This window comes from Tenebrio molitor, chromosome 8, assembly GCF_963966145.1.
Source record: "Tenebrio molitor chromosome 8, icTenMoli1.1, whole genome shotgun sequence".
Taxonomy (NCBI): domain Eukaryota; kingdom Metazoa; phylum Arthropoda; class Insecta; order Coleoptera; family Tenebrionidae; genus Tenebrio; species Tenebrio molitor.
Window position 1 is genome coordinate 10077563 of NC_091053.1, and position 22055 is coordinate 10099617.

At 36.8% G+C, this 22055-nt stretch overlaps 1 long non-coding RNA gene across 2 annotated transcripts in view; it reads left to right on the forward strand.

Annotated features, from left to right (window-relative positions):
* LOC138136328 (uncharacterized) overlaps positions 1 to 22055 on the forward strand; it is a 284939-nt gene that overhangs the window by 125363 nt on the left and 137521 nt on the right. The window lies entirely within an intron of this gene.

Here is a 22055-nt window from a genome sequence, read left to right on the forward strand (position 1 = left end):
TTCTTTGTCGAATTGTTTTTGTTCTTCGGGTGTCGAGCCTTCCTTATTTGGAAACAATGACTGGAACCCTGGTAAGACTTCTTCATGGTCCATAAACCTTTTTTTCAATTAGCTCAGGAAGCGTTCGACATATGAAATGAAGAGAGTACTCTGTAGTAATCTTCTGGAGTATTTTGGTTTCCTGGATTGGATCTGTGACTTTGATGAGCGGTGAGTCTTGGAATTACAATAAAACCTGAAACTTCGTTCGCTAATAGAGTCGCTTGTTTAAATATTTCTTTAAACTCATCCTCTGCATTATTTCTCAATTTCTGCATTTCGGAAATTGTGTCTTCTGCTAATGATACGGCTTCTTTTAAATCTATACTTATCTTTTGTAAATGTTTGCTCAGTGGATGCCCAAGAGCAAAAAGTTTGGCAGTAACAAATAAAGCAATAATGAACTTGCCTTGCGTAATCCCATTTACAAGAGATCTCGCTTCATTAGCAGTGACCCTATCTTTCCATTCTGAGACTTCAGAAAGCGCATCTACGACATAGACGTAAATTTCTTTATGTCCGATCGGGCGAATTTTGCCTACTTATGGACTAGTTTTTAGGGCGTAATTCAGTATATTATAGCCCCGGGCTGTAAACGTTTTTTTTCACTACTAGTCTCAGAAGGCGTCATTGTTGACTCTCGAACCGACCCCAGAAGAAAAAAAAATAAAAATTTGTTACACAGTCTAGGACTGGTTTACAAATCTATGAGGGGCATGATGACCAACTCAATAGACCGAGACCAATGGCTTAACGTGACTTCCGAATCACGAGACAGAATAGAGCCTTTTTTTTTTTTCGCCCTGGGTCGGAATCGAACCCGCGACCCTCGCGTCCCTGAGCCGAAACGGACTCCCTTAGGCTATATTCTGCTATATTCTCCCAAGGTTAATAATAATTTTCATTATTAACCAAGGTCAATAATGAACAGCCGTCACCTAGCAACGAAAGATTTTCTTTGATTTTATTGGTTAACGTAGACAGACGATTTTCAATTTTCATAGCAACCGTTGAAAAATGAGAACTCGGATCGTCGCATCGGACAAACAAATTTAATTAATAATGTAGTAACTTCACGGTTTGTTTCTGGTTAAAATGAGCGTGCACAACTAACAACAGTAACAACGTTTATTCAAAAAATTTACATATTCTGTACACGAGCACGAGACTATGATCTAGCCTCGACGCGCTCTTGATCACCACATACTCTTAGATCGTACTCCCAACCTCGAGCACAAAACTTACTGTAGGGCGGCGCTAAATTTAAATTTGAATTCTTTAATACTACAGTTCGTCCATCCTGACAGTATGATTGCCCTCAATCACGAATACAATCTTAGAGTTTCATGGGACACACAAGGAACATAAGATCTATTTCTAAGCGTTAATATAAGTTGAAAAGAAATTTAACATAAGTTGGACATAAATTGGACATAGGTTGGACATAAATTGAACATAAATTTGACATAAGTTGGACATAAGTTTGACATAAATTGAACATAAATTTGACATAAGTTGGACATAAATTGAACATAAGTTTGACATAAATTGAACATAAATTTGACATAAGTTGGACATAAATTGAACATAAATTTGACATAAGTTGAACATAAATTTGACATAAGTTGGACATAAATTGAATGTTTTTTTTTTCTTCAATGCCCCGGATCTAACCATTTTTTCATGTTCTGTGGTGAACATGTTCCTTCAAAAGGTAACTGTGTTAATTGATGTCCCTCCGGGTCGACGACTATGTATCGATCGTTATCTAAAACTGTTTTGACTACATATGGACCCCTAAATTTTGGAATAAGCTTTTTATTAACTCCCGCAGTGGTGTCGACATTCTTAAGCATAACATAATCACCTACTTTGTACTGCGTTGGAGGTTTGTGGTGCTTATTATAATAATTCTCATTGTAAGTGTTGACCTCATGAACCTTGTCAACTGCATGTTGGCGGATTTCCTCGAAATCTCTTTTTTTGTTTTGTTGTTGTTCAAGAAAAAGTCGTAAATTATCATTAGTTCCCCCAATTTGGTTTGTACCATACAATAAATGTGACGGAGTAACTCCGGTTGAACGGTTTATGGAATTATTAAAAGCAAACTCTACTTCTCCCAATAACCGGTCCCATTTGTCTGTAGTTTCTACTAATTTAGCCAACATCGGCGTTAACGAGCGATTAATGCGTTCGATTTGACCATTAGACTGGGGAGTACCCGTGGCTATCAACACAAGTTGAATTCCTTGGTCTTCTAAGAATGTTTTAAATTTGTCCCCTCGAAAAGCACTTCCTCTATCTGCAACTAATCTAATGGGCTTGCTAAAATTCGAAAAATATGACTTAAGATGCTTAATGGCTTCATCCGCATTTGTAGTCACAGTTGGATATAACTTGACAAACTTTGTAAAAGCATCAATAACTTCAAATATATACTTGTGCCGATGAGAGGTTTTTTCTAACGGACCATAATGATCGACATGTATACAGTGAAAGGGTAAATCACCTTTTTCGGGACAATGTAATTTGCCTTCAACTTTCCCCGATTTTGGTGAATACGTGATGCATTTTAGACAATTCTTTATGAAATTTTGAACTTTGTCCTTGAGCTCAGGAAACCAATAGACGCGTTTTACATATTCCATGGTTTTGTTAACACCTTGATGACCCATGACATTATGGCTGTCACTAATAACATTATATTCCATGGATTTTGGCACATAAAACAACAAATTTTCTCCTTGTTTCCGATAAATCAACCCATTATTTAGTTCAAACAATTTATCCTCGGACAATTCTAATTTCTGTTTGATGACTTCAATTTTTTCATCTAAACCTTGTAAAATTTGCAAGTTTCTCTCAACACTGTTTTCTTCGATAATTAATATGCCGCAATTTCTGCTCAGCGCGTCCGCGTGTTTCATACGGTCCGCAGATCGGTGTTCCAAAACATAATCATAATTTCGTAAAATCAGCGACCAACGTAAAATTCGAGGATTTACCTCTTTTCTTTCTAAAGTTAACTTTAGACTGTTACAGTCAGTGACTATTTTAAAGCGAATGCCTTGTAAATAGACTCGAAATCTTTCTAGCGAGTAGACAATAGCTAGCGCCTCTAGCTCGAAACTATGGTATTTGCTTTCTGCCGGTGTTGTACGTTTACTAAAGTAACAGATCGGATGAAACTTACCATCTTGCTGTTTTTGTAATAAGACTGAACCAAAACCGTTTGCGCTGGCATCGCAGTGTAATTCGGTTTCAGCGGAAGGTGAATAAATGGTCAACACCGGTTCGGATATTAATTTTTCTTTTAAAACAGTAAAACTGTCTAGTGCGTGATCATTCCAACGAAATTCAGAATTTGATTTCAATAAGTCATACAGAGGTTTAGCAATAAGAGCAAAGTTCTTTATAAACTTCCGAAAGTAAGACACTAGTCCTAAGAAACTATGTAGTTCTTTGAAATTAGTTGGTATAGGATAGTTCGACACAGAAACAATGTTTTCCGGATTTGGAGTAATCCCGACAGCACTAACACGATATCCCAAATAATTTATTTTCGTAGCTAAAAATTCACATTTCCTTAACTTAAGTTCTAACTTGTTGTCGACCAAAATTTTGAGAACCCTTTTCAGAATTTCTAGGTTTTCTTCCACCGTTTCTGTAGCAATAAGTAAGTCATCTAGATATATTTGAATTTTATTTTCATCAAGAAGCTCTCTAAAAGCTGTGTTTATAAAGCGCATGAAAAATGATGGTCCACTAGTTAAACCAAATGGTAGTCTAACGTATTCGAATTGACCCATAAAAGTGACAAAAGAAGTGTACGGAATCGAGGCTTCTTTAAGTTGGATATGATGGAAAGCATCTTTCAAATCTAGACGAGTGAAATAATGTTTGTTTCGTAAGTTATCAATTTGATCATCAATCCTTGGAATAGGATAGTTATCGCGAAAAGTCATTTTGTTCAAATTTCGATAGTCCACTGCCATTCTGAATTCTCCCGATTTCTTTTTGACTAGGACAATCGGACTTCCGAATTGTGATTTGCTGGGTCTAATTATGCCGCGAGCTAATAGATCATTTATTATCTGAGAAACTGATTTTTTTTCGTTAAAAGACAAACGTCTTGGATTAAAATAAAATGGCTGTACATTCGGCTTTACTACCAGCTCCATTTCCAACTGAGTGACAGGTTCATCAGGCCTCACTGGCTCAAAATAATGCTTTTTCATAATATCCTGCACCCGAACTCGAAGTTCATATGGTACTTTTGAATCTATATCTAACACAAACGAATCGTTATCACTGACAACATCAATATGGAAAATATCATTTGCAAAAGTTTCAGCATTCTTAGCAGGTAGACGTTTTTTGACTTGTACATTTAAATTATCGAAACTTATTTCTAGATCTCTATGAGAGACAAAATCGCGACCTAGTAAACAAGAACATTTCATGGTTGAATTTGGAACAACGTAAAAATTCAAAATAATCTCACAGTCTCCGATTAATAACTTTTGTTGTAATGTTCCTAATACTGTCAATTTGCTTTCGTTGACACCCTCAAAATTCACATCACTTACATAAGGTTCAAGTTTCACATGACTTGGAATTAAATTTTCTGCTAAAAGTGATATAGGACTGCCAGTATCAACAATCGCATTGACATTACAAATCTCAAGATTAATATTAAATAAATAACTCGGAACAATACTAGGTGACACCAAATGAGCGCTTGTGTCTACATTAGACCGCTTTGGACTTACTTTGCTGGGACAATTTTTTCGAATATGGTCAGTTCCTCCACATGTGTAGCATGAACCCTTTTCTCGCTTCGGCTTTTGGCAGCTACTTGCATAATGTCCAGCTTCATTGCAGTTGTAACATCGAACAACTGACATTCCCCCTTTTCCAGCAGACGAACTTGTACTCTTCTTTGGTGGCTCACCAGGTTTGTTGTTGCTAGCTGAAACTGATTTAACACACTTTTTCTTAATTTTGCTATACACATCTAGTTTTGTCTTCAGCTCCTTCAAATCCTTGGCTTCATACAAACTCATTTTGTTATTTGTATAGTCTGGAATACCATCCACCACATATTGGATGAGTGCATCCACTTCGATGGACCCTCTGGACGCCAGTTCCCTCATGGCTAGTAAATATTGTTGGACTGATTCCTCTTTCTTCATTGTTCTCTTCGATAACGTTTGGTGTAATTCTGCACTATTCATTTTTTGTGAAAATTCATCCAGCAGAGCAGATCGTAATTTCAGCCAGGTGGACAATCCGCGTTCACTTTGAATAAATAATTTGGCCAACCCCGACAAGGATTTCTTGGCGAATACAACCTTCTGCAACCCAGACCAGCCCATAATTCGACCCATTTCTTCAAAGTCGGATAACCACGTTTCAACTTGATAATTATCCTCTCCCGAAAAGGACCGGATGCTGTCTTCTACGTCTCGAAAACTCATCGTGAATCTGGGACGCGACGCCTGCAAATCTTCAGGTTCATTGACGGAGTCGACTTCACCTTCAGCTTCCTCCTCCGTGTCGTCTGGTTCTTCTATGTTCCATTCATTTATGTTGACTAACTGCTCGCAAATGCGCTTGGCTAAAGTTGATTCATTTCCCTGATAATCCATGTTGAAAATCGAACAAACAGCAATAAGGTCTGCCAGGGTTAAATTTGTTTCAATCCAATTCATTTTTTCCTGGAACTCTTCCGAATTTTCATTGAAATCGAAGCCAGCAAACTCTCGCAACTTCTGACGGTTTCGACGGCCTGCATCTTCTTGAAAAATTAATTTATGGAGTGCCTTAATAGCAGCTACGGATGCTTTTTTGATGTTCGCGCATATCACGGGATGTTCGCCTAAAGTTGTCATGATGCACTTTACTTAAGTCCAGTTTGAATTTCTAGATGGATGACGACGCCATTTTTTTCTCACCAACGAACTCAACCAACGCCACAACACCAACGATTTCTTTTTTCCCGTAATTCTAACCTGACAGTTCAAATCCCACTTCTGAAAACTGTAGTAACTTCACGGTTTGTTTCTGGTTAAAATGAGCGTGCACAACTAACAACAGTAACAACGTTTATTCAAAAAATTTACATATTCTGTACACGAGCACGAGACTATGATCTAGCCTCGACGCGCTCTTGATCACCACATACTCTTAGATCGTACTCCCAACCTCGAGCACAAAACTTACTGTAGGGCGGCGCTAAATTTAAATTTGAATTCTTTAATACTACAATAATTATTATTAGAAAGGGTTTTAACGGATCTAGTAGTGAAAAAAATAATATATACAGCACGCTAGAGAAGACAATTTTAAGCCTCGCTTCTTTATTCCCCTCGAAGCTTCGCTTCTCGGGGAATAAACTACCTCGGCTTAAAAAAATGTTTTCTCTACCTTGGCGTATAACATACTATTATGGCCCTCGTTTATGCCGTTACTACAGTAATAACAATAACTGGCTTATTCCACCTTCCTGATTTTTGTGTCGTTATTTTAAAATTGAATCTACCTAAATTATTATAAAATTCAAAACTTCGACCGGACATAAAATTTTGTATGTACTACGGGCATAATTGGCGTTTGTGGCCCTTACCGTGTTATGGTCCTCGACTGACGTCTCGGGCCCCAATGTCACGCCGCGGGCCACAAACGCCCTTAATACATAAATAACTATTAAAGTCACTTACGGAGTCAAATCTCTCAATCCGTCGTGTAGCACACATTTTTTTAGTGTCTTAATTTTAGGGATATTCTCTGCTTCTGCTAAAGCTTTATTTAACACATCTCGACGCTTTGGATATGAAAAGAAATTGTGGGCTTGGCCGACAATACCTAAGCAATTTCGAATTTCTGGCACCTCGCTAGGTTTTGAAACAGCTAAGTTGAGGCTATGAGCAGCGCAATGCACATACAATGCAGTCGGATGATTTTTCATCACGTGAGCCTGAACACCATTAAATTCACCAGACATTGCCGCTGCTCCATCGTATCCTTGTCCACGTAAATATTTTTTGTCGATATCAAATTCGCGCAAATTATTCAAGATGACCTTTGCCAATCCTTCTCTGGTGACGTCTGCAGTTGGTACAAATTGTAAAAAGTGTTCTTTGATTTTCAGTGTGGTCAAGTCCACATATCTCACGCATAATGACACTTGTTCAACTCCCGAAATGTCAGCAGTTTCATCAGCCAAAACTGAAAAGCATTTAGCCGCATTCACTTCGGAAACCACACGTTCTAGAATCAATGCATTACATGAGTCTATAATTTCGTTCTGGATGGTAGGACTCGTGTACTTGTTTCTCTCTCCAGGTCCCTCTAAAGCATTTTTCAGCAGGTCATCCCCTTTAGCTCTATAACGCAGTATAGCTCGGAAGTTGCCCTGATTTTTGTCAGTTGGCGTTGTGATGATTGAACTCTTGCCAGAATCACGATGACCGCAAAGTGCCATTTCCTGGACACCGCAAAGAATTACCGCGTCTATTATAGGCACAATTTTCTGCCTGTGCTCAAGGATTTTCTGAGTTCTGTCTGCGGACAGTTTATTTTCCACCGAAAGCAAATTGTTTTTATCGACATTTAGGAAATAATCTGCATCAGCAAGTGACTGCATGTGAATGCTTTTCAAATGTGTTTTTTCCAATAACGCACCCAAACTCTGAGAATTTATCCCTGCACCAGCCTTAGAAAATACAACGCAAAATTTGCAGTAGGCTCCATTTTCAACTTCCGAATAGGCCAGCCAATTCCATCTACTTAGCCAAGAGTACTGGAATTTAAGTTTTTTCTCTTTAGGTCCAGATTTAATAACCGGAAACGAATAAGAAACGTGTGGACTCCAAATATTGTTTAAAACGGTAACTTTCTCTGCATGCGACTAATGTCGTTGATAGGGCCTGGATTTTCTTGTGTCTGAGAAAGGGACGCAGCAGTATTTTGATGTTCCATTTCAGTCGAACGGAAATTTGAACTGGATGTTGAGGGAGCAATTTCTATCTCTCGCTGCCTCAGTACAGACTCGCAGTTATTATCATTTGATGCTGTTTGTCTTAAAAAAAACTGGTCAATTGTCTGTGTTTTTTGCCGTTTTGGTTTTGACATTTTCTAATTCTAACAGAAACCATCCGAAATTATTCGTGAACGAATGCAATATTAAATTTTTTTACCTTTTTTTTCAACACTCAACACTAAATTATTTTTAAACTGAACTGAACTCAATCTTTTAACTAAATAGTAATTATGCACAAGGCACTGAAGACGTTGAGCCTCACCGGGCGAAAAAACTTGATTCACCCGGTACAGCATAGTCAACTAAAATAAAACAGGTCAGTCGTATTAAAGAATAATTTGAATTTTTTTGTGGTAAATTTAATGTGTGGTGCCCACTCAATAGTATGAACGTTTTCTTAGGATTCTGTTATAACCCTGTTAGGAGGTAATAATTAAAATAAGACGACAATATACTATTTTCAACTGAATATAAAAAATTACAAATTTGGCCTTTTTTTGTCGTCTTGTTTTAATTAATACCTCCTAACAGGGTTATAACAGAATCATTAAAAAAACGCCCATATAATGGAAGGCTACCACACATTAAATACCCGGAGCTTCGAGCGTTCGGCTTGGCCCACCGGCGCGAGAAACGCGTTAAAATTTGATGATATGGACAGTGGGACAACCACCCTGATTTTGTTTTTGTTCAAAATCCGTCGCACATCTGGTGACCTCTTTTTGTTAGAGGTGGTGGCATAAGCCGTGATAAATTTATTTTGGTCGTCAATGTCATGCTTGATGACTTCATGTCATGGAGGTAGTATTAACAGGAGGGAGCACTATTTGAAAAAAGCGGAAATGCCGCGAAAAATGCGCAGTGCTATAAAGTGGTACTAAATACAGAGCGCACCATGTGCCTTTCCAGTGGCGTGGTAAAATTGGTATTTTTCGCTCTCTTTGCAATTCTTCTGAATTACAAAAAGTTCAAAAATAACAACAAAAACAATAAAACAACACCCAAACACGTAGAAAATTCATACCAAAACCACTCACACGTAAAGCCGAAAGTAAAATAACTGAAATGCCCAAATTCCCCAAATTACTCTTGTTGAGCACGCCACTGAAAAGATTCGAGCAGTGGGCCAACAGTGTCATTAACGCTGGCGGCTAGTTTAAGAAGAGTCATAAAGTGGTACTAGAGAGTGGCCGACTGGTACCGCATCTAAAGCATTGACGGTATAGGGAATGCTCCCTCCTGTTAATACTACATCCATGCTTCATGTATATACTGAAAAAATGTTATTCAGTTGTAAAAAAAATATGGATGAGCTCTGGGGGGGTCTGGACCCTCTGGACCCTCCCTCTTATCTACGCCACTGATTTCCCCTATTGGATTTTCTTATGTAATTTCGCACCATTGCCTAAAAACACAAAACTTAACTTAAGTAAGTATTTTCAACTTTACTAGACTGGAGGCAAGTGTGTAGATTACTACACTCTTACCTTCCACATTAACTACCAACTAGCCCGGGCATGACTTTTAAATGGGGCATGTGTTTAGCAAACAAAATATTGAGGTTGTGTTGGAGCATTTAGAAAAATATTCATATAAGTATACTAATTCATACCTACGGTACGTAACACACTTCTTAGGTAAACAATATAACGGTTTCCTATGTCGATTAAGTTAGATCAACAGGTGGGTGACGAATTACAGTTACTACGCACCAAGGCGGTCATGTATTTAACAGAACACTGTTCGACTATGGATGAGATTTGCGGTTATATCACAGACAATTAAACTATAGTAAGACGTTTCATTGGTACCCAATTTTTTGAAACGCGATTCCAGCGCGGCTCGAGCATTTGGCCGAACTAATTTTATAGGCATGCTTGATGGAGTTGTTTGACTTAATAATTTTTCCTCATTTAATATTAATTTCAAATGTAAATGTCTTTTTGTTATTTAGTTGTTAAAAGTGGCTTTCCGGACTGTTTGCCACCATGTAAACAACCTCATAACGGCCGGAGTCCGTTAACGGCGGCCGTTATGAGCGGGAGAGGCCGTTATACTTATGAATGACTAAATAACTATAGTAGATTTAAACTTTATTTTTCAACTTTTTTACAATTGGTACAATTAATGTTTAATGTTATGGGACACACCTTGAATTAATCGAAATCCGTATGCCACTAGCAGATGTAGATGAGATCGAAGATGATGCTTCACAATTTTAACACTAACACAAGCGCGATTTTGCAGGGAATAACGATGGCCTCACATGCTCTGCGGCCATCCGGACATGGGGAATATCTTGATCGCGATTTTTTTATTGATTTCATTCGTTTATTTTCAACGGAAAGTTAAGCGTTGAACAAATCTGACAAACTACATTTTTTCATAAACAACGGTTGACATGACGACGTCCTTCGCACACTTATTAATCATTCGGTTTTTCCGATGGCGTTGAAAAAAATGTATTTCAAAAAGATAATTGTGAATGGATTGTAGAGATATTACAAAAACTATTGTACAATACACGTCCGTTAGGGCCTTTACTCCGGCCGTTATGAGGTTGTTTACATGGTGATAAACAGTCCGGAAAGCCACCTTTAACAACTACATATTACAAAAAATATTATTAAAATACACGTTTTATTAATTAGTGTATTAAAACAATTAACAATAAATAAATGAAATTAAAATCTGGAACCAACTAAAATTAAATATTCTGAAAAATTCCCATTTTCATCGTAACATGTCTTTGACGATTTTTTTTCATATTCTCTTCTTACGTCCTGCAGTTTTTGATGAGCAAATTAATTGCTGCATCCAACAATTTTTTGTTCAAAGTCGATACGTAATTTTTTTCCAATATAATTTACTTCTCCAAATTTATTCAAATAATATTCACTTAGATCGTAAATTTTGGCAACACAAACACACAACTCTTCTGCTATACAGGTGTCCCAAAAAAAGACGAGTCCATAGCTCCCTTATTAAATAGTTGTTAATAGGCTACAAAACGGCTTAATAAATTCAGGTATAGCTCCAAGGGCTTCAAGACTAAACGGTCAAAATATCAGTTTTAAATTTCGAAATCTCCTACATATGACACTGGCTGCAAGTCAAATTTATCGTTGAAAGTGACATGGTTTTCCACCACAGAAACACTGCAAGATAATAATTCATTTTCTTGTTCATTTTCTTGTACTTTAGATTTCACTTTTAATTTACTGACAGACAAAAAATGCCTCAATTTGTCCAAATTATGAGTTGCATCGTCTTCACAATTTTCTCCATAGTATGCAAATATTTCTACTCTTTTTGTTAACCGGCGGCACACATTATTGTTTGCTTTCTTCTCTCTTGAAACTAAAAGTAAAACTTCATTAAGAAGTCAGTTTCATTTTGACTGTACCCAAGTGACTTGAATGTAACTCGTCTAGCAGATGTGCTCTGAGCTTATTTGGGATGAGAACCCGGTATCCCCATAGTACACATCCTTGTTCACATGTGATCTCGTTTTTTCTCTTGAAGTATGGTCTTAACTCTTCTTCATTGGTTGATTGTGGCCAATCTTTTGTCGAATAATGCCAAATTTTGCTTAGTAGGGGAGAGTGGGGGAATGGCGTTCACCTAAGCAAATATGCCCAGAAAAAAACAATTTGAACAGCTAGCATAATGTAAAAAGAAATAATAGATAGCTTAATGTTTGTACTTTACAGTTTACTAACTAAAAAGTCTCATTTTTAACCATGCACTTTTTTATAAGAGTTATATGTCATTTGACTGTGATTCCCTACCCAGAGGGGTAATAAGAGTCATAGGTGGTCTAATGATAATCAGAGTAAATAAGATGATCTGAATACACAATTTTATTGAAACACTTCACAAAAGAACAATAATAAAACAAATAAATTATAAAACATATTGTTAAAATAATATAAAAATTCAGTCGACGACTTTTAACATTAACATTGTCTCGCTGTATGCAGAGATCGCATTTATAGTTTTTCGGAGTCTCAACTCCACTGCACTCTGAATGAGCCCAAAAGCCACATGAAGTACATCTATACCAGAGCTCGTTTTTTCCATAATCGCCACATACCGGGTGATCCAAAAAAACTTTAAATGCTCTTGCAACTTTATTTCTTGTCCGATTTCAATTACCGATATATCAAATGAAAAGGCGTTTAAGGGACTATGAACCGCCATATAATATTTATTTTTTTAAGAAGCAGTTTAAGTGGGGTGATATTTAACTTTCTTATTTTAAATTGTGACATATGTTTTTCATTACTATTACTATCCCACCTCCACCCGGCGGCACGGCAATTTTGCCGGAGTACATACACTATTACGGATATTACTATCAAGTAATAGTGCAGTGCTTATCAACATAATTACCGGCGTCTCGCCTCCGCATTTTGACTTTTTTGTGTTTTATGTTCTGTGTCAATGTTAAGGAATTTCCTCACGATGTGACATGAGTATAATAATATACCTTTTTGAATTTCAACCACCAATGTGTTCTCTAAGTCCAAAATTTTTAAATTTTTAAAAAGGGATTGCGGTACTATTCCTGTTGCTGAAATTATAAATGGTAAAATCGAATTTTTTTCTAAACACCAAAGATTTCTCATAGCAACGGAAAGCTTTAAATATTTATTAATGTTTGTGTTATATGTCTGTGTTATATTGTGTGAATTTGGAACAGCTATATCTAAAAGATATGCTTGCTTTTGTTGTTTATTTAAAATTATAATGTCTGGTCTGTTATGCTTAATATGAATGTCAGTTAAAATTGTTCTATCAAAATATAACTTGTAACTGTCATTTTCCAAACAACTTTCTGGTGTATAATTATAATGTGGTTGTGTATTCTTTAATAAATTGAATTTAACAGCTAAATTCATGTGTATAATTTTAGCGAATATATCGTGACGTTTTTTATATTCGCTTTGAGCCAAAACGGTGCAAGAAGAAATGATGTGTTCAATTGTTTCCCCTTCAGTTCCGCAAATCCTACATTTATCAATTATCGATTGTAAACGGCATATGTGTTTTTTATAATTTCTTGTATTTATAACACGATCTTGTATTGCAAATATAAAACCCTCCGTCTCCGGGTGAATATTTGATTTCTTAAGCCATGCATGAGAGGCCTGAACATTAACTTCTGGTTGTTCCAGTTCTTTAAAGTATCTCCCATGTAGACTTCTGTTTTATATTTGCTATAGTGTCAGGTATATTTGGCTTAACAATATCTGAAATTATATTATCACTTAAATTTAAAGGTGTGTAGCCTTTATCGGCTGAAACCAAAGCATTAAAAAAGGTGTTATCACGAGCTCTATTGAGGAAAAAATTTTTTAGTTAAGCAATTTGATTTTTTAGCAGTATTTCTAGATTTGAAAAACCCTACCACACAGGAGAAAATTGTCAAATTCTGACAGTGTCGAACAAAAAAAGTTTATATTTCTACATTTCCAAATTAAAATATGTTAGTTCTGTAGTCAAAAAAAAAAATTTGGGGGTTTCAGTCTTCACTGGGTCGTTTTCTCTTTTGTCCGCCGAGTCCTTCTAAAAGAGTCAACATGTGATTTCTTTGATGGTTTTGTTCTTGCAGCAAATTTGTGATGATACCGAACTGCTCCTTGCGCTCATTACTTTCAGTTTCCAATATCTCAATCAACTGCGCGTTACTACCAGTCACTCTTACACCAAGAACATTACCGGTACCGGTAATTATGTTGATAAGCACTGCACTATTACTTGATAGTATTATCCGTAATAGTGTATGTACTCCGGCAAAATTGCCGTGCCGCCGGGTGGAGGTTGGATACGAAAAATAATTGAGACATTTTTATGAAAAAGCGAATAAAATCTAGAGCATTTGTTACGCAAAAGAATTTGACAAGGACACGTTGTTTCCGTACCTCAAATGAAGTTTAGATTTGACATGTAACATGTCGGTCATTTCTTCAAAGGTATTCATTTTTACTCACGATTAGCTGTAGCTGACAGGTCTCACAAAGCAACTTGATTTTATTCGCTTTTTCATTAAAATGTCTCAATTATTGTTTATTAAACATTTTTATTTCTTCAAAACTTTTCAAAAAACAAATAATATTTTTATACAGCAATATTTAGAAAAATAGTGACTTTAAAAATAAGTAATGAAAAACATATGTCACAATTTAAAATAAGAAAGTTTAATATCACCCCACTTAAACTGCTTCTTTAAAAAATAAATATTATATGGCAGTTCATAGTCCCTTAAACGCCTTTTTATTTGCTATATCGCTTATTGAAATCGGACAAGAAATAAAGTTGCTAGAGCATTTAAAAAAATTTGGATCACCCTGTATAATACATTTTTCTTCAACGTCTGATTCCTCACTGCCGACATCATCGGAAAAATCCCGTAATTGAACATCCTCATCAGATGATGAACTTGATTGACTTGGTTCCATTTTACGCTTTTTAACTTCTACAACTGTTTTGGGTTTAAAGTCATTTTTCAATAATTTTTTGTTTTTATTTTTTTCATGTTTCTCTTTCTTCTCCAGTAATTGTTCTTTTAGGAGAGTGCGGGTTAAGATGTCAGAATCTTCCTTACTTGGTTTTACAAATTTTGTAAAATGTTTGAGCCAAACTACAAACAGTTCTTCGTTAGACCATTCATTTTTAGAAATATGGTAGGCAGCATCGGAAGGACCATCTTTCATTAGAAGAAGTGATATTCCTCTCCTTGGGAAAATACAGAAACCAGGTACAAAATTTCTTGATGCACTCATAGAACATAATGTTTGACCCGGTGAGGTCAACAGGCCCAGCGTAGTCAACACCAGTTGTTGCAAACGGACGTGCAGGTTGCACTCTGTGATTGGGCAAGTTTCCCATTTTGAATTTTGCCACTACTGGTTTGACCTTGAAACATTTATGACATTGGTGTAATACTTGCCGTATGACACTGCGTGATGACATTATCCAATATTTTTGGCGGAGTGCCGCTAGAAGCTGCTGTTCATGAGTGTGCTTTATTATTAATTTAGTCACAAAATTATTTTTTGGCAATAATATCGGGTATTTGATATCAGTATTTATGTTTGCGTTTTTTAGTCTTCCACCGACGCGTATGATATTGAAATTGTCAAGAAATGGGTTCAGAGGAAGTAATTTCGAATTATTGCTTAAAGGTTTTCCGTTTTTTAATGATACAATTTCGTTTTGAAATTCAGATTCTTGGAGGAGTCGCACAATTGTCATAGTAGAGGTTTTTAGTTCGGTGGTTGATAAATTTGGTTTCAAATTTTTGTCTTGACTTGTACAATTATTTATGAACCGGAGCGTACACGCCGTGACTCTTTGTAGTTTTTTGAATTGTGAGAATTTTTTGAGAAATTCGATTTCAACGTTTAGATTGCAAATTAGGGCGGGTGCTCGTGATTCTACAATTTCCATTTGACCAACGTTTATGTTCGATTGTGGCCATTGACTTTCGTGATTTTTTAAGAAAGGTGGTCCGGTGAACCACATTTTGTTTTTCATTATTTCGTTAGGGTAGGCACCTCGACTTAGAATGTCAGACGCATTGTTTTCGGATCGAACGTGGCGCCAGTCTTGAGGTGAACTTAAGGAAATTATTTCCGAAATCCGATTACTTACAAAGGTTTTTAGTGAGTTAGGTGGGGTGTTGATCCAAGCCAGAACAATACTCGAATCAGTCCACAAAAATTGACGTGAGAAATTGAGAACAATATTGTTTTTCACCTTTGTGATTAGTCGCGCAAGTAGTAGGGCGCCGCAAAGCTCTAATCGCGGTAGCGTAATGGTTTTTAAGGGGGCAACGCGGGATTCTGCACATATTAATCTGATGTCGTACTCGTTCGATTCATTATTATGCGTTCGCAGGTATATGGCGGCCCCGTAGTCTAGTTGTGATGCGTCACAAAATCCATGCAGTTCTATCACCTTGCCTTGTGGGTAAGAACTTATCAAGCGCGGAATTTTTATGTTTTTTACATGCGTTAATTCGTTTAACATCGATGTCCATGCCGAGTGAATAGACATAGGGACCGCTTCGTCCCATCCCAATTTGAGTGCCCATAGTTGTTGTAAAATGATTTTTGCTTTCATTATTACGGGACCGATGAGTCCAAGCGGATCGAATATTTGGGATGTGACCGACAGAATTATGCGTTTCGTTACCTTTCGCGGAATGTCATCTAGATTTATGTCGTAATTGAGTGTGTCCAATTTAGGGTTCCAATATAAGCCTAACGTTTTTGTTTGTTCGTTTTTGTTTAATTGGACCGTTAAATTTGGTTCGTCGTTTTGATTCGTGGGTAAAGCTGTGATATTATTTGATTGAAATTTACGCAATTCAAATTGACCTTGTTTAAGTATTTTTATGATTTGATCTCTGAGTTCTATTAATTCCGCTAAAGAATCTGCTCCCGTCAACAGGTCGTCCATGTAAAAGTTATTGTTGATAATTTCGCAGGCCCTTGGATATTTGTGAGAGTTAATTTCGGCTAATTCCTTTAAACATCGCGTTGCTATGAAACTCGCAGGTTTTGTACCATAAGTTAGCGTTGTCAAGGCGTATGTGTTTACTGGCTCAGTCGCGTTGTTGCGCCAAAGAATTAACTGACAATATTTATCATCTGGATGGATAAGAATTTGTCGATACATCTTAGTTATGTCGGCGTTTAGGGCGTATTGAAATTTTCTAAATTCTACCACTATGGAAAATAAATCTCGCTGAATTGTAGGACCGCACATTAGATTGTCGTTTAAACTACGATTGTTTGTGGTTTTGGCTGAAGCATCGAAAACTACTCGCAAGCGAGTTGTCGTGCTTGATTCCTTTAAAACAGCGTGGTGCGGTAGGTATATGGAGTTTTTATCGGGCAAATTTTTAACTAATTGCATGTGCTTTAATTGCAGATACTCTTGAATGAATTTTGAATATTCCAGTTTTAATTCTGGATTTTTCGCGAATTTTCTTTCGGTATTGTAAAAGCGCTTTAGTGCCAAGTTTTTGGATTCGCCAATGTCTAGTTTTTCGTTCTTGATTGGCAGTTTTATTATGAATCTACCGTCTAAATCGCGACTGGTATTTGCCTTGAAATGGTTTTCACAATGAATTTCTTCAGAAGATAACATTTGTTCTTCATGAGACCCGACACCTGCATTTTCGATTTCCCAGAATTTGCAGACCTTGTCTTCTAAAGTACTGTTACAAAGAGACGCGGCTACAGACAAATTACAGGCGGTTGTGTTTATTGGTGGCTCATTTTTGTTTGAACCCCTATTGTTGTACGGACCTCCGGCAATAAAACCAAAGTGCGTTTTCTGCAAAACTAATCCCGTAGGTAAGACGATTTGTCCGATACATAATAGAGCCCAGAAAAGAGCGGCGCGTAGCAATAAATCAATCTCACTACTTTCGTAGAATTTTGGATCGGCAAGTTGAATATTTGCGGGAATTTCCAATCCTGATGGGTTTATGGCTACTAACGGCAAATGTTCAGTAATTTTGTCTACGACAATGCATTTTATTTTTGTTAATTGATAAGAGCTGTATTTAGACTTGATGTCTATGACAACCGACTGATTTGCGGTACTGATCGTACCATTTAAACCCTTGATTTCAAAATTTTCATTTCGAGGTTTAAGTCCTAATTTTGCTGACATTTTTCTTGTTATGCAGTTCGACATTGAACCAGAATCTAAAAATAACCTGCATGGTTTGTACTCATTTTTGGCATTTTTTATTAGAACAACTGCAGTAGCTAGGACTACGGTGTCTTGAATTGTAGCATAGGCATGATTATTCAAAGTTAATGACGAATCACCCTGATCTGGATTTTCAGTTTGATTATTTTCAATGTGCAATAGCGAATGGTGTTTTTTGTTGCAATTACGACATTTGGCTGTATTGCGACAATCTGAAGTGGTATGATTATTTCTGAGGCAATTTAGGCAGAGTTTCATTGCTCTGGCCTTTTCGTTTCGACTTTGAACTGATAGGTTTGAAAATTCATCGCACTGGTGAATTAAATGAGTTTTTACAATACGTACAGAAACTTGTTCTTTTGTTTGTAGCAGCCAAAGTGACCGTTCGCTTGTTTGATTGATTTGATTTTTGAAGTGAGTTATTCGTTGCTTGATTTGAGGATTTAGTTGACAAGCTATTTAATGATTCAATGCAACGTTTTTCTAAGAATTTGACGAACTCGTTGTAAGTGGGTACGCTAGTGTCAAGGGATGTTTGCCACTCTTTTTTGGTGACGTAGTCTAATTTCTCAGAAATTATTGGGATTATTAAGGCGTCCCATGAATCTACCGGAATTTTTAATGTTTTGAGTGCCGCGATGTTTGTTGTTATCGTGTCCAATAATTCGCGAAGGTGGGAATGAGATTGTTTGCTAATAGGTGAAGCATTAAGAATTGACGCGACGTGATCTTGCACGATTAAGCGAGTGTTTTTGAAACGGTTTATTAATATTTCCCATGCTTTATCGTAGTTTTCGTCTAATATTGATAAAGACTCGACCGCGCGCAAAGCTTCTTCTCGAAGGGACGATTTTAAAGATTGCAATTTTTGCCTGTTGTTAAGACTTTTGTTTTCATCAATAACAGATTTGAAACAATTTTCGAAATTTGTCCAGTCTTTGTAGCTGCCAGAAAAGGTTTCTAAATTAATTACAGGTAGATTAAAAGGTACGTCTTTAGCGGCGTTTCCCGACGTTGGAGCCGTGTTACTATGAGAAATAGAGGAATTTTCGACCTTATCGATAATATCCATCATGTCGGACATGATGTCACAATATTTATTTTCGAAGGCTATTCTAGATCTGATGTGAGTTTGTTTCATTTCGTCATTTTTGGAATCTAATATTTCGTACTCATATTGAGTCTCTTCAAATTCTTTTCTAATGCCTTCAAGAATTTGTTGGCGTGTTTTTAAGCGGTTGATGCTAGCTTTGGTGGGATCAAAACCTTGTACGTATTCCTCTATTCTTTGCAATTTTGTCTGCACAGTATCTAAGATAATTACAACCTCTGCGAGTTGTTTTTTAGACATTTTGTGAAATTGATTTAATAAATTTTGAAAGGATTGTTACTTGAATATGTGTGAGGATTGAATATTTGAATTGTTTTGAATAATATGATCTCAGTGCAAATCGAAGCGTGTATTGAATTAATTGAACGTTAATGTAGATTTGGTAGGAATCAAGAGAGACACTAACCTGACGACGTGATGGGCCTCGGAAGTTGGAGCGCCTGCCTTGGACGTTGTCGGAAGTTGAACCTTTGAATCCTGGGTTGAATGGAGTTCCTGGAAGTGGCGATTCTTCTTGGAGTTTCGTACCACGTTTATCGATAGAACTCGCGGTTTGATTTCGTGAATTGTACTACTTGTTCGCACTAGATCCGGCTCGAAGGACCAATGTTTGACCCGGTGAGGTCGAATGTTTTTGAATAAAGACTTGTTAATAATAATAACAATTTATTAACGTTTTACCAGCTCACTCCGTTCGAAGTGTGCTGGTTGAGGTACAGATCTCGAATGTTGGTAAAAATTTACAATTGCAAGGGGGGAGGTAACGGCCCTTTCAGGTAGAATTTCTAGGATTATACACATAATTATTACTGTTACTAATTGTCCCCGTTCTCCACTAGAAACAGTACCAATTCTCTTTTGCCCCTTTTCCGCTAAAATTATTTCTGAATCCGAAACTGTGCTAATGTCGGTCTCATCTACGTTGAAGATTCTAGTTCCAGTAAAATTAAATTTTACCATTACTGACTCCAAGTTATCGAAAGACATTCCAACTTCTTCCCTATTGAAAGAAGTCATACGATTAACACTGGTGTTTTCTGGTTTTCTTTTGGCTACAAGTGGATTTCTTTTAAGGAAAGCATACTACCAGTCTTTCCCAGCCAATTTCTTCACATTATTAAAGGTGTTTGCAATATTATTTTTTTCTGCAAATTCGAACGCTATTTTTCTAAGTTGTTTCGGTGTCAAGCCATAAAAAAGTTTTGCCATAAGCTTTACGTGCTGGCTAATCATTTCTTCTTGTTCTTCAGAAAAAAACTGAATTTCTTCCCAATCTGGAGCCGGGATTAGTTTTTTGGTTTTTTAATCTCGACTGCAATGTACTGATTGGAATGCTGTGTATTCAGCAGCACGGCGAATTTTTATACCATTAGCTATGTCATTTAAAGCCCCCTTCAAATCTTCTTTGGTCCATCGAGCTCGTTCTGATGTAAGTTCGCGCCATCTGTGAAAAAAATAAAACAGATACTAATCATCAATTATTATTATTATTATTATCTAACTGGTAAACCAGATAAATCCATAAAAAATTGAAATAATTGTGTGTACACATAAGTAGGGCTGGAATGTCACATTAAAGTCTATGTGGGGTAATAATAGTCAGTTAACGCCATTACCCCACCGTAGAAGATCGTTATTACCCCGACAAGAAGAAGACACACAAAATTTAGATTATTTCTTTAGATAAAGTTTTTATGAGTAAATCAGATGCAGGACGTTCTTAGGAGAACGGTCCCATTAAACCGTTCGCATTGCCCATTTGCCCTAGGCATGGTGACAGCATTCTGAATGTGTTTAATACCCAGATCAAGACAAAACTGCCGGAAGGTATGTGACGTAAATGCAGTTCCTTTGTAATTATGCGGACAGGCACCCCAAAGATATCGATTATTATCGTCTTAAGGCATCTGATGACGTATTTCGTTTTTGTATTTCGTACAAGCTCGAGAATACTAAATTTAGTAAAACCGCCCACCAAAACTAATAATTTAACAAACGGATCTAGATGATCAATGTGCAGAGCATAAAATGGCATGGTAACTTAATCGATGGGGTTTAATTGCCCAGGTCTTTTACCCGCAGGTGCTTTGTAGTATAGACAGTTAAGACATGCACAAACATATTTAGAAACAAATCGACGCATTTTTGGAAACCAGTAGTTTTCCTGAATCTTAGTTAAAGTCTTATCAAAACCCAAATGGCAAAGTCTGCAAATCTGCCATCTATTTGATTTTGGTACTAGCCATTTGCTTTCTCTGCCCAACTTTTTATAGACGATATTCCCTTTTATGATATATCGTGGTATGTTTTATTGCTCGGATCTGCGTCTTTAGTTAATAGAATATCGCGAATTTTACAGATCTCCTCGTCCTGCATTTGTGCGGCGAGAAGCCATTCCCCTTCCGTAATAGTAATTGTCATCACATGTTGGGGTATTCTACTTCAACATGTGTCATTCTCGTTCCCGAACGATATTCTATTTCAAAATCGTTGTCTTGTAACTGTAGCTACCATCGCGCTACACGAGGAATGATATCTCTTTTTGTTGCTGTACTGCGAATGGCACTACAATCCGTTACCAGTTTGATATGAACTTTGTCCCAATTAAATATGCGCGAAAGTAGTTAAATGAATCTACGACTGCTAGCGTCTCCAATTCATAGGAATGATACCGGCTTTCTAGTGTCGTTGTCTGGCAGCTAAAATAGACGACAACGTGTTTTTGCTTATTTTCAACTTGTAATAGCATTCCAGCTATACCATCTTTACTTGCGTCCGTATGCACTTCAGTTGTTAAATCAGGATTAAATACTTTTAAAATTGCCCGCGTTGTTAAATAAGTTTTCAAAGTTTGAATGACATTTGTTTGTTCCTCGTTCCACTCCCATGGTACGTCTTTTCTTAACAACTTTGTCAGTGGTTTAGTGAGGGTTGCAAAATTGTTAATGTACTTTCTAAAAAACCCAGCTAGCCCCAAAAACTGCCTGACCTGTTTGAGATTAGTCGGGTTTGGCATATTGTTCAGCTCCATGATTTTATTAGCACCTGGGCGAACGCCATCTTTTGTTATTTCAAAACCAAGATAAGTCACAGAAGTTTTGAAAAAACTACATTTGGATAATTTTA